Consider the following 13,462-nt stretch of genomic DNA (forward strand, 5'->3'; position numbering starts at 1 on the left):
ACAAATTATTATATGTATTACATATGGGAAAATAAATTATAATTTTATAAAACATACTAATATTCAGAAAACAGTATTATTTTTTTCTGTTTTTAATAATATAACAAAATATAAAATTACATTCATATAATTATAATTATGTTTCATAATATGTATAAATTTACAGAATTATATGTAAACTATATTCAGATTATTTTGAAATTATGAAATGAAAACTTATTAAATTATTGAATGAAAATGTATATATATATAAGTAAAGTACAAATGTTTAATGATTTTTAAAAAGTAAGTAATATTATATATTATCGTAATTCAGTAAACAATTTTTAAAAAGTAATTATCTTAATGAAAGCACTTTTCTAGAAAAGTATTGTAGATTTTTATACTCTATTTTATAATAAATTTATATATACAGCAGTAAACTGTAATAAAAGTAAAAATTTTTAACTTTTGCCACAAAAATTATAATTTATCGAATGGCACAGTCATTATAATGGATATTCATATTTAGCTTAAATAATGAGAGTTTGAAACAAAATTTTTATTTATCGCTACATTAAGCATAAACGAGAAGAGAGAGAGAGAGAGAGAGAGAGAGAGAGAGAGAGAGAGAGAGAGAGAGAGAGAGAGAGAGAGAGAGTACATAATCTTTAATAGTTAGTACAAAATCTTTAACAGCATATTGAATAACATACTGAAAAAAATTTCACCTAAAGTCTACACAATATTGTATATCACAAAGTTATATAGTGTACATAAAAAAATATATACATTATAATAATATACTATATAAATTATATGCAGTTCATATATCTGAATCATATCTTATATCAGCAAAAAATTTTGCATACATATATATATAGAGTATATAGTCTTACGTTTAAATAATAAAAAAATAATATAAAAACAGAGACAAAAAGATCGATAAAAGATGAAATAATATATATATATATATATATATATATATATATATATAATATTATAGATGCTATCAAAAAGTTAGCTAAATATAATAATATGACACAAATATTACAATAATAAAACAACAAAAATATTTTTATAAAATGTGGGGAATTGCAGACCTCTGAGTAAAGATTGATATAATTATAAAAAACACATAATATGTTTAAAAATATAGATGAGATAACGCTTGAAGTTAATATTATCAGTATATATATACATACATTTTTATCAGGCATTATATAAAAAAATTATTAAAAATAGGGCTCATTTAATATCAACAAAAAAAAAGAATGTAAAAAACATTTTTGATTTTTAACTTTTATATATATTTATATTTCACACCAAAGATTACAATATTTGAATTGAAAGACATGAGAGATAAGAAATTTAATTTAAATCTAATATATAATATAATAATAATAATGTCGACAATGTTTCAGATGACAGCTATTTTTTGAATAAACGACTTTTGAAATTACATCGAAATATATTAAAAACTATTGTTAAATTGCATATAGAGTAGTGATTTTGCATTTTTCAGTTATGCAACACATACTGTACAGTATATATATATATACTGTATACATATACTTAAATAAAATAAATTTTAATTTTAAATTTAAATTATTATAATGTAACAGTCAGTCTGTTTTGTTGTGTGTGTATCTACTTAGATGACACTTACTCTCCAATAGATAGAAGAGAGAGAGAGAGAGAGAGAGAGAGAGAGAGAGAGAGAGAGAGAGAGAGAGAGGTCTTAACTGTGTTTTCTTTAGGGATGACATATCAAAGCGATAAAAGACATGTCTCTCAGAGTTTGAAAGACATTTACTGTTTAGAGAAATTCATTGAAATAAAAGAATTTGTTAATAAAACAGTTGACAATCAATTGAATTTGTGTTTGTAATCGACAGTTGTGTTTATATATAAGATCTTACAAAAAAAGTCGGGATTTATTGAAACATTCATGTGTTTGAATAAAAAACATACAAATCTATAGTTTATATGGATTTAAGATTCAATGACACAAAACTTGAATTAAGTGTTTTTAAAATAAATTTGTATATATATATATATATATTTGTGTATTTATTCTATTAATATTAAGATAAATATTATTAGAATTATTATACAATTAAATATTATTTTAATAAATAATCTAGATATTTAATTTATTAAAATATAATAATTTATGTTGAATTAAATATCTAGAAACTGTTAATATTTTTAATACTAACTTAAAATTTTATTGTAAACTAAAATTATTATATAGTAAAGTATTTCTAATAGTTTTAAATAAGTATAATATTATACTAATTTATAATTTAAAGATTTTACTAATATAATATTAAAATTATTTTATTATTTATTTTTTACCAGGCAAACATCAATACTTAAATGTTAAATGAGAATATTAAAATTTTCAAATTATGTCCAATAAATAAAAGGTTTTTTTTTATAAGTATAGGCGATATAAAAGACAGTTTAAAATAAAGTTACTTTAATTAAGTTTTTATAAGTAACTAATATATGATTAATATTAATAAAATCAATAAATTAAACTATTTTGCTATAAAATACTGTAATTTATAAAAAATAATTTCATGTATAATATAACATTTTGAAATATTTTTCAAAAAAGATATAAAATCGTTAAATATTTATCGTTTGCTATTATACTATAAGATTTCTTAAATAGAACTTTTTAACAAAAAATATTAATAAAAAAGTAAAATTTTCAATATATTATAGTATGGGTTTTTATATATATAAAAAAATTAATTTTCACATAACATTACTTAATAACATGTAAAATTAAATTTATTGAATATATTTCAATATTCATATATAGTATATATTTTATATAAAGATATAATTTTGTTGAATCGTTATCCCCAGTCGTGCACATCATAAATAAAGTGATGTGAAAATCATTTTTATAGATAAAAAATTTCAATGTGTGATTTATAGGTATTTTTCACATTGATATACACCAGGGTTGCTAAAGGGGGGGGGGGGGGGTAAGACGTCTTACCCCCCCTGAGATGGAGAAATTTTGGCTTTTACCCCCCCCTGGCATGAAGCCAAAAAGTTAGGGGGCCCCCTACCAATTTTCGGCGCCGAAGGCGCCGAAAATTTTTTTCAACTATGTAAAATTTTATATTAAACAAAAAAATAAATATTAAATTAGTTTTAATATAAATTAATAGCTTATGTATAGAAAATAAATAGATAAAAATTCTTAATTACGTCAATTTAACATTATTTACACTAGTTGGGGCACTCCACAAGGGAAAAAATAAATTCCCACCAATTTTCAAGAAAATTAATGTTAATATTTTAAACATTATATTAAAATGTGTTAGTTATGTGCTTTAAAAATAATAATTATGATATTAAATAAATATTACATAAATAAAGTAGGGGCACTCCACAAGGGAAAAAGTTCCCTAATAAATTCCCACCAATTTTCAAAAAAATAATTAAATATATTTTATTTTTTAGCTCTTTATAAATGAATATATATATATATATTATTTCATATTAAAAGTCGAAAACAAATTTTTAGCATAAATTTTAAAATAATTATATTTTAATATTTTTAAACTTTTTATTAAAGTGTGTTAGTTATGGTTCAATATGAAGTACTTCAAAATATTCTTAAATTAATTATTTAGTTATTTAATAATTATTTTTCACATTATTATTAAGACGTTATAATAAACACTATATCACTAAGTACTATAATACTATAATACTAAGATAAAGTACTATATCATTAATTTTTTAATCAATTTTATAACTAAATAATTGTATTTTTAATTAATTATCATAATTATAGTTATATAATTATGCATTTCTTTATTTTTTATATTTTTTAAAAAATGAATATTTTAGATAACATTTTGAGTATTGAGAATTAAGTTAGGAATATTTTTATTAGTTAATTTATAGATAATTTAGTGGAAATTTATTAAGAATTTTTAAGGAATTAATGAGAATATAGTGGGAATTTATATGAAATTAGTGGGAATTTAGAATCTTTATATTAAAATTTGTTAGTTATGGTTCAATTTAAATACTATAAAAAGATATATTCTTAAATTAAATTAATTATTTAGAACTAATTAATAATTATTTCTGCCAATTTTATTTTTATTATTATTATTAAAACGTTATAATAAATACAGTACTATATCATTAATTTTTTAATTAATAACTATTTTTTAAAAACAATAATATTTTTATTTAATAATTATAATTATAATAGTTATATATATATTTATGCAATTCTTAATATTTAGAAAACATTTTGAGTATTGAGAAATTAAGCTGAGAATATTTTTATTAATTAATTTATTGGGAATTTATTGAGAATTTATTGGGAATTTATTGAGAATTTATTGGGTATTTATAGGGAATTTAGTGGAAATTTAATGGGAATTTAATGGGAATTTAGTGGGAATTTAGTGGGAATTTAGTGGGAATTTAGTGGGAATTTAGTGGGAATTTAGTGGGAATTTAGTGGGAAATTAATGGGAATTTACTCAAAATTGGCAAAAATTGTCGTTTAAAAATGCAATAAAAAATGTTCACCCCCCCCCCTATACCCCCCCCCCCCCCCCCAAGCTTTTTCGAAAATTTTGCCATTTTACCTCCCCCTATACCCCCCCCCTGAAATCGAAAACCTTTAGCAACCCTGATATACACGTTTAACACTTTACAGTATACTGTATTGTGTGAACTCATATTGAATATTTTCTACAGTCATCTCATTAGAGAAATACTATAGTTATATATCATACTATAATATATATATATATTTGAATACACTATACATCTCAATGACATAAAGTGTGATAAAAAAATGTTTGTAACTCTCTCTCTCTCTCTCTCTCTCTCTCTCTCTCTCTCTCTCTCTGTGTGTGTGTGTGTGTGTTTGAAAATTTTATAATCAAAAAATTTTTTCACCACTTTAGTGACACACAAAACAGCCAACACTTTGATTACACGGTTGGTCTGACATTTGAAATTCACAGCCATTACTCTATGGCCAACCAATTGAATAGCAAATGCATTGTATTCAGTAGTTTTACTTATATATAATATCTATGCCGTATACATATACTGTATATATATAATATATATACTTATATTGGTTGCCAATTGACTTTATTATATCTTATAAGCGATTCACACACAACACACAAAAAGTCCACAAAATTTTCTCTCATATTATATATTACATGAATATTCAGTTCACATATGAGTTGTATATCTCATTCAACATTTCAATATTTAGTGAATGATCGTAATATACATATATATACATTATATACCACATATCAATAGATATTTCTACATATCAGGCATTGCTTTAGTTTAATAATATCCATAAGCAATATATTGAAGCTCTTCTATTGATGCTATCGATACTAACTCATTGTATATCTATAAGTACAGCATATAATAAATGTGAATAAATAAGTGTCTCATTTGCATATTATTTTCGAGAGGCACTATCTATCCGTCTCTATAAATATATTTCTCTCTCTCTCTCTCTCTCTCTCTCTCTCTCTCTCTCTCTCTCTCTCTCTCATCCTTAATGTCTCGGTCTTACACTAAACCAATACATCAATTGCATTGTTGTATAAGATTTTGTTTGGCACTCCAGAGCTTATAGTTTTTTTTCTCCTCAAATGTTATTAAGAAAATTGTTTTTTAAAGTTTTTTCTTTTTCTCTCTACTGAACACATAAAAAGGCATCCCTTTCCTGGCGCTAATGAAACACCATTTTCTTATATAATAATAATTTAAAGCAATATATTTTATTTGTATTATACATTATACATAAACATCTACTTTAATAGTAGTAGTAGTAGTAGTAGTAGTAGTAGTAAACGTTTTAAACTCGTAAACATTTATTACATATTTTGTTCACACAAGTTTACATATAGTTTTTTTCTGGAAAAATAAATTTTTATTATGGTTTGTTATTTTATATTATATTAAGCGCACAAAAAAAATTCAGAGACCAAAAATATTTTAAATGACATGTAAAATATATAAGACTAAGAAAAATGGTTTTTTTTGTTTAGCTTGAATGATATACGGTATATATTGTATATATTCAATATATATTATAGAAACTTTATCTACGAAACTAGTATTTTATAAAAAAATAAACATTTGAACAAAACAATTGAAAGTTTTTTCATTATTGTTGCAAAAATATTATATAAATTTAGATAATGTATGGTTTATGCATATATTCATCAATAGATACAGTACATAAAGTTCAAGTATTGTATTTATACTATATATAATTTTGTTATTTATTATAATTCAATTTGAATAATGATAGCCAAACAGTTCATTGAATCAATAGATCTTAAATTGATATAATGGTAATATACTGTATAATATAGCAAATAAGTGTGTATATGTAAGTATGTGTGTGTGTTTGGAAAGAGAGAGAGAGAGAGAGAGAGAGAGAGAGAGAGAGAGAGAATAGGGTTTGTCCTAAAACTATGTTTATAAAGTCATCTGAAACTTAAACATTGAGACTAAAAAGCAAATCATAAGCTAACAAATGATATAAAAGATGAAATCAGATGGAAATAAAATGAGAAAAACGAGAAATAATGTATGTTTTGTGAGACTTATGTTAATAAATAGGATTTTATAGGGAATTATAATACAGTCGTCTCTTTATTCGACAAAAAATAGTTATTGACTGATATTGTATTGAATTGAATGACAAAATAGGATTCAATTTGTTGTTTCAATTTTTTTCCTAATACTGTTTTGCAGTGACACACGTTTGCTGCTATCAAATGCTTTTAACACACAATACTGTCTGTTTGGTAATATATAAATAAGTATTGATATAAAGTATACAAGTTTACAGTAGCTATGCTTTTACTGATAATATTCAATTGAAAAAATATATACAGTATATCTCAAACAACTGACTGTAAATTGCATTCAACTTTTAATGAAAATAAACGTTAAGTTAAGCTTGTATTTCATGCCATCACTTCTCATCCCAATCTCCTCACTGTCCGTTAAGTCAGCTTTAGTGGGCTATCTATCCATTCAATAAGGGAGAGGAGGAAAACCTCTCCAAAAAAAGGTTATGATCCCTTACTCACCACTTACTCTCTCTCTCTCTCTCTCTCTCTCTCTCTCTCAATCTCTCACTCACTCACTCACTCACTCACTCACTCACTCACTCACTCACTCACTCACTCACTCACTCACTCACTCACTCACTCACTCACTCACTCACTCACTCACTCACTCATTTAGTCAGTTACTCACTAACTCAGTCAGTGATGTCAGTGTTGATAACTCATTAAATGAATACATCGCTTACCAGTCCAATGAATTTAAGTACTGAAGTCCAGTGTATAGTCGACATACAGAATGTTTGTATAAAAGGTCTGATACGAGAGCACTGGTACAGCAAATTATAATTTGATTATCAATACTACTATTACTATACTGTTCATTGAATTTTGTTGGGTTCTGGAGTTCAGCAAAAATATTAATGACTACTATTTGGGGAATTTTAATCCCTCCGGACATCGCGAGAGAAAGAGAGAGAGAGAGAGAGAGAGAGAGAGAGAGAGAGAGAGAAAGGGAGGGAGAAAGAGACTGGTGTTATGGGAGCACCTCTTGGATCCCAATTCAGGTACTGGTACTACCATTACAATCACCACCACTACCACTGACATCGTGTCGATACACTTATCTCTTAACCAACAAACCTACGATGACTTCATTTTTATTTTTAACATTATATAAAGTTATACACTTTTTTTTGTTGTTAAACAATACTTATGTTAACATTTATTTCTGTATATAAACACTGATATTGTTTGATATTTTATTATTAATTGAACTTTATTTTTTGATAAATATTTTTTCACTCAATTAATTCTATTACATAAATAAATAAAATGTATTGTATTATATAAATTTATAGAGATTTTTAATTTTTATTGTTCAATCTTTTCAAAAAAAAAATAATGAAAACAATTAATAAATTAAAAATTTGATAAAAATAATTTTAATTTATAATATTTTACAGAATATATATCTTATAAATATAATGTATTATAATTTAATTAATAATAAATAGTTACATTCAATTAAGTAATAATTAATTAATACTTAAGTTAAGTAATAAATATTTGTTGTATAAACAATTATTGTTAGTAATTTTTTACCAAAATAATTAAATATACATTTTAATTAAAAAATTGTTAATGTTTACTTTATTACTTTAAATATTATATATAATTTTATAAATTATTAATTAAAGTTTTAATTTAATACATGATTTATATTAATTTTTTTCTTTTTAAAATAAAAATTATATTTAAAATACTATTGGTATCATTTTGAATATTATTAACGATCAATATTGTAGACAATAGATGTGTTAAAAAAATGATATTAAGGGTGGGATCATAAACCTGGACTATCAATGATTTGGTCATTAAATATAATACAATATTATATATATATATATATATATCTACTGTATATAATATATATAAATTATATTGTATGCCATAAAAAATCAATTTAAAGGATTTTTTATATTTAATAATACTGCATTATATCATATTATATTTATATTATATAAATAATATCTTAACCTAGATTTATTGTAGGTGTCATAAATTGTTGACTTATATGATAATTATAATATAGAGCTTTATATATATGTATAAAAATTATATTTAAAATATTAATATATATAATAAATGTACAATTTTATGCAATAGAAAAAATAGTTATTAAATTCTTTTCAAACCAAAAATAAATATAAAAAACTATTCAAAAATGTCAAAATCCTTTTGTAAATAAATATTAAACTGTATTTTAACTATTTTCAATGTACTACTGTTACATAAATACATGTTTTTTATAATAAATTTTTGATGATTTTTTAAATATATTATTCGCACTTTAAAGTTGAATATTAAATGCCATTCTATGAGATGAATATCAGTGTACTTGAAATGCAATAATAAATATATAAATATTTGTATACAAAGCGATAAATTTATTTTTTTCCTTTAAAAAAGTATTGCTCTCAGCAAAAGTTAAGCTCTTTCTAGAAGACTCTCTCTCTCTCTCTCTTAATGTTTCCCCAGAAAAACCTCTTATCTTCAAAACAAAAATAGACGATTCAATTGACTAAACAATGTTTGCAAAGCGTGAATACAATAACTTAGAGCTCACGGATCGTACAACCGGTTAGAGGATAAACCATATATTCTCTTACTATACTTTCTATGCTAAACCAGTAATGTTTGATATTATTTTCATATATATATATATATATATATACTAAAGTATCATATTTTATAAGGTATATATGCTGTATATATATATATATGATGTGTATGTGTCAAGAATTGGTATAGTTGACTTATTGAGAAATGGGTGTCCTCAATTTAGAAAGAGAGAGAGAGAGAGAGAGAGAGAGAGAGCACTGGTAGTAATCTCAATGGTATCTTCAATTGTACATTAACTTTATAAGTCAATTATCAACAATTCAGTTAACATGGAGTAAGTTAGATATAAATTTAAATTATACTGTATATTGATGACAAAATTTAAATTTAATTATTAATAAATATCATATAATATAATTTAATGTTACACTATTTACAAAAATCAATTTACATGAAATGATATTTTTAGACTTTTATTAAATTATTTTTGTATTTTAGATACGAAAATAAAAACATATCATTATTTGCATATTAATCTCAACTTTTAAAAAAATATAAATACAAAAATACTTTATTCTTGGTCTGTTATTTTGATTTTTTATTTACTAAAATATTTGCTTATTTTTTAGCTGAATTTTTGTAGCAATTTTTTATATAATCTATGTTTGTATGTAAACATCTGAAATCATATATGTAAACCATTGTGTACTGTATAGAAATCAACGATAAAATCAACTTCATTTGAAAACACAATTTTTTTTATAATATAGTTTGTTGTGTTTGTAATATATAGATAAATATTTTTATACAGTATATGACATTAGTAGACATGAATTTATAAGCAAAATACATGTGTTTATCAAATGAAATATTGCTTACGATTTAAATCAAAACTTTAAACACATGACTAATGTAATAAAAAAAACTAAATATAAATTATTAAAAATTATATTATTGTATATTATTGTAAATTTGTAACTTATAAATAAAATAATTACCATCTATATTATTAAATTTTTTATTTTTAAATAAATAAAAATAATCTCTTATTAATATATTTATATTTATTAATAGAATCAAATCTATTGATTTATATATAATTTTAAATGAAATACTCTTCAATATTTATATAACATTTATGTTATAAAAAAAGTTAATACAATTTGATATTTACTTTATTTTGTTTTTGTTTTGATGGATCTCTAGACGTGATTACTATTCATATTTTTTGTTTGTATTTTTACAATTTTGTTGTTACACTCTTTTGAATTTCAAATTTTTTGCTTTAAATGCAAAATTTATTTTCAAATAAAAAACCCCGTTGTTATAAACATTAGAAAATTTTTGTTTACAAAATATTTTGATAAAATATCGTATTATTAAATTCATAAAAATGCATTTAGTATATTTAATATATATATATATATAATTTATATATTAAATCAACTTTATAATAGTATTATCGCTTTAAGTAAAATTAAATTAAATTTACATTTATAAACAATTTCATAATATTGATTCAATTAGATCGAGAAAAAAACTAAATACTAAGTTATAAAAATTTTATTGAATTTTATTACTGCTTTTAAAACAAAAGCTTTAATCTTTGAACAGTATATTTTGTTTAATAAATATTGTTTGCAGATATTATAAATAAATTTATATTTAATAATTTTTATTTTAATAGAATAATTTAATTTATCTTAAAATATATATTAACTTTTTTCAATTATACATTTTATAAATAAATATATCGTTAAGTTAGTTATATTTTCTTATATATAAAAATATTAATACAATTATTCTATTAGTCTATAAATATAAATAATATTGTATTAAACAATAAAAATGTAAATAAACTCTCAAAAGTGCACATAGAAAGAGAAAGATAAAACATTAAATAATTTTTTTAATAATATTTTATTTATATTATATTATTTTATTATACTCTACATTAAAACAGTTATATATATATAATATTATACAATATTTGCAAAACACTTTAGCAATAATGATGTGGATATATTCCCATAACTATTATGACTATTTACCAGAATATAAATGATAATTGATTTATCTTTTATCCATTTTGCTCTCTCTCTCTCTCTTTATTTTCTACTGAAAAACTCAATGAGAGTTAAATACAAATCAAATTAAAAGCATATAATTTGTGCAAACAATCCAATTGTTTGTCTTTTCATTTTCATTTCTCTTTTTCTTTCAATGTTTGTACTGATATTTGTATATATATTTAGTAAATTTAGGTTTTTATTCATTTACTAATACTTTATTTCATAAGATATGGACTGAACAGACACGCAGACAAATACAGTACAATAACACAAATAGTAAAACCAATAAAATTGTTTAAAAATAATGTTTTTGTTTTACTGAACCAGCTTTTTGTTGGTATATATTTATTTATTATATATAATAATAATACTTACTATTATTATAACATATAAATTCTATTAGATTATAGTCAAAGTGTTTTGACAAATATAATTTTAGGACAAAAAAATTTGGCCACAAATGGGCTGAGAGAGAGAGAGAGAGAGAGAGAGAGAGCACTGTTAGGTTATTATGATGTATGTATGTGTACAGAATGTATTGGGTCAGTGATGGGGTGTTATTCAAGGAAATAGTGGTACAAATTTCCTCTCACTTTATCATTTTATTTCACTCTTATACATGATTTAGAGCACACTTTTTCCACAAAAGAGTGCTACCAGTGCTTTGCTATAATGACTGACATTCCCTTTTTTCCTAACCGCACCATAACTTTGAATAGTTAAAGATTGATAGATAGAAAGATAGAGTGAGTGAGTGAGTGAGTGAGTGAGAGAGAGAGAGAGAGAGAGAGAGCCCTCAATAGTTTATGAGTTCAATGGCAGAAGAGTTAGCCTCTTCTTCTCAAAACAATATTATTTTGTGGCCAACGATAGCTTGAATTAAATTTTGATCCCTCTCTTACTCTCTCTCTCTCTTACTCTCTCTCTTACTCTCTCTCTCTCTCTCTCTCTCTCTCTCTCTCTCTCTCTGACACACACACACACACACACACACACTTACACTCACTCACTCACCCATTCACTCACTCTCTTTATTTTTTCTCTCAAACAAAATCCGTACACAATTGAGATAAATGAGTGCAGGATTTGTTATCAAAGCATACAAACACACATTTTCATTGGATGATAACATTTAAAATAAAATAACTTTTTTGTGATCACAATATATATAAAAAACAAACACAACACAAAAGTGCTCAAAATAAATAGCATTTCATAACTAGTTATACATTATATACTTTATTAGTTTGTGTTTTTTGTGTGTATGTAATTGTGGCCAAAAATAACTAAAGCAGCAATAGGTTTGAAGGCACCGGCAATCATGATATTAAAAAAAACTAAAGACTGAAAGGCTTTTATTATAAATGAAATAAATATTTCACATTTTGTGTTATGCTTTTAGTTTTTCTCTTTCATCCCATTTCCAAACACACATATATATATATAGATATATATAGTTATAGTTATAGTTATAATAAAACTGTCAGATACTGTCAAATGAGAAAATAGGAAAATAAGAGAAAGAGAGGAAATGGTTGCTGAAAGAGCACACAATTGTCACGGGTGTGTGTAGTGATGTGATTGAGAGGAAAGTTAGGCCCAGACTTGTGTGTCATGACCACCACCACCACCACTACTACCATCAACACAGAGCTATGACAATCAGTGAAACCCACCCACAAAAGCAATCACATAACCCCACAAAATCATAGCCAAAACTCAGTGAATCATAGATTTTGGAGTTAAACTTTTTGTTCATAATTGGAGTTCACTATCCATTCAACCAAAAAGCTCACTATTTGAGTCTCATTTAATTCAATTAAAAGGTCAAACAATATTATTATTAGTATATATATTATATATATGATATAATATTGGTATTTATATAATTTAGTATATAATATCTCTATTGAAGTCTAAATCATTGCAATATTGAGCAAAAATATTTTAGATGTAAATTCTCACGAGTAATATAACTGACAAAAACTAATTTCAGTTGAACTAAACACTAGAAAAATAATGAATTAAACTTTTAGGCAAATGTTTTTTAAACAAAACAGTCTATAAAAAATAATAGTGAATTTTATAGATATAATTTTGATGCAAAAATCACTTAGCATTGATTGAATTTTTATAAAGTTTTTATTATATAATTAAATTAATATGTAAATT

Source organism: Oppia nitens, unplaced genomic scaffold (genome assembly GCF_028296485.1).
Source record: "Oppia nitens isolate AA-2021 unplaced genomic scaffold, nextdenovo-longstitch-racon4-pilon3 scaffold2_pilon_pilon_pilon, whole genome shotgun sequence".
NCBI lineage: Eukaryota > Metazoa > Arthropoda > Arachnida > Sarcoptiformes > Oppiidae > Oppia > Oppia nitens.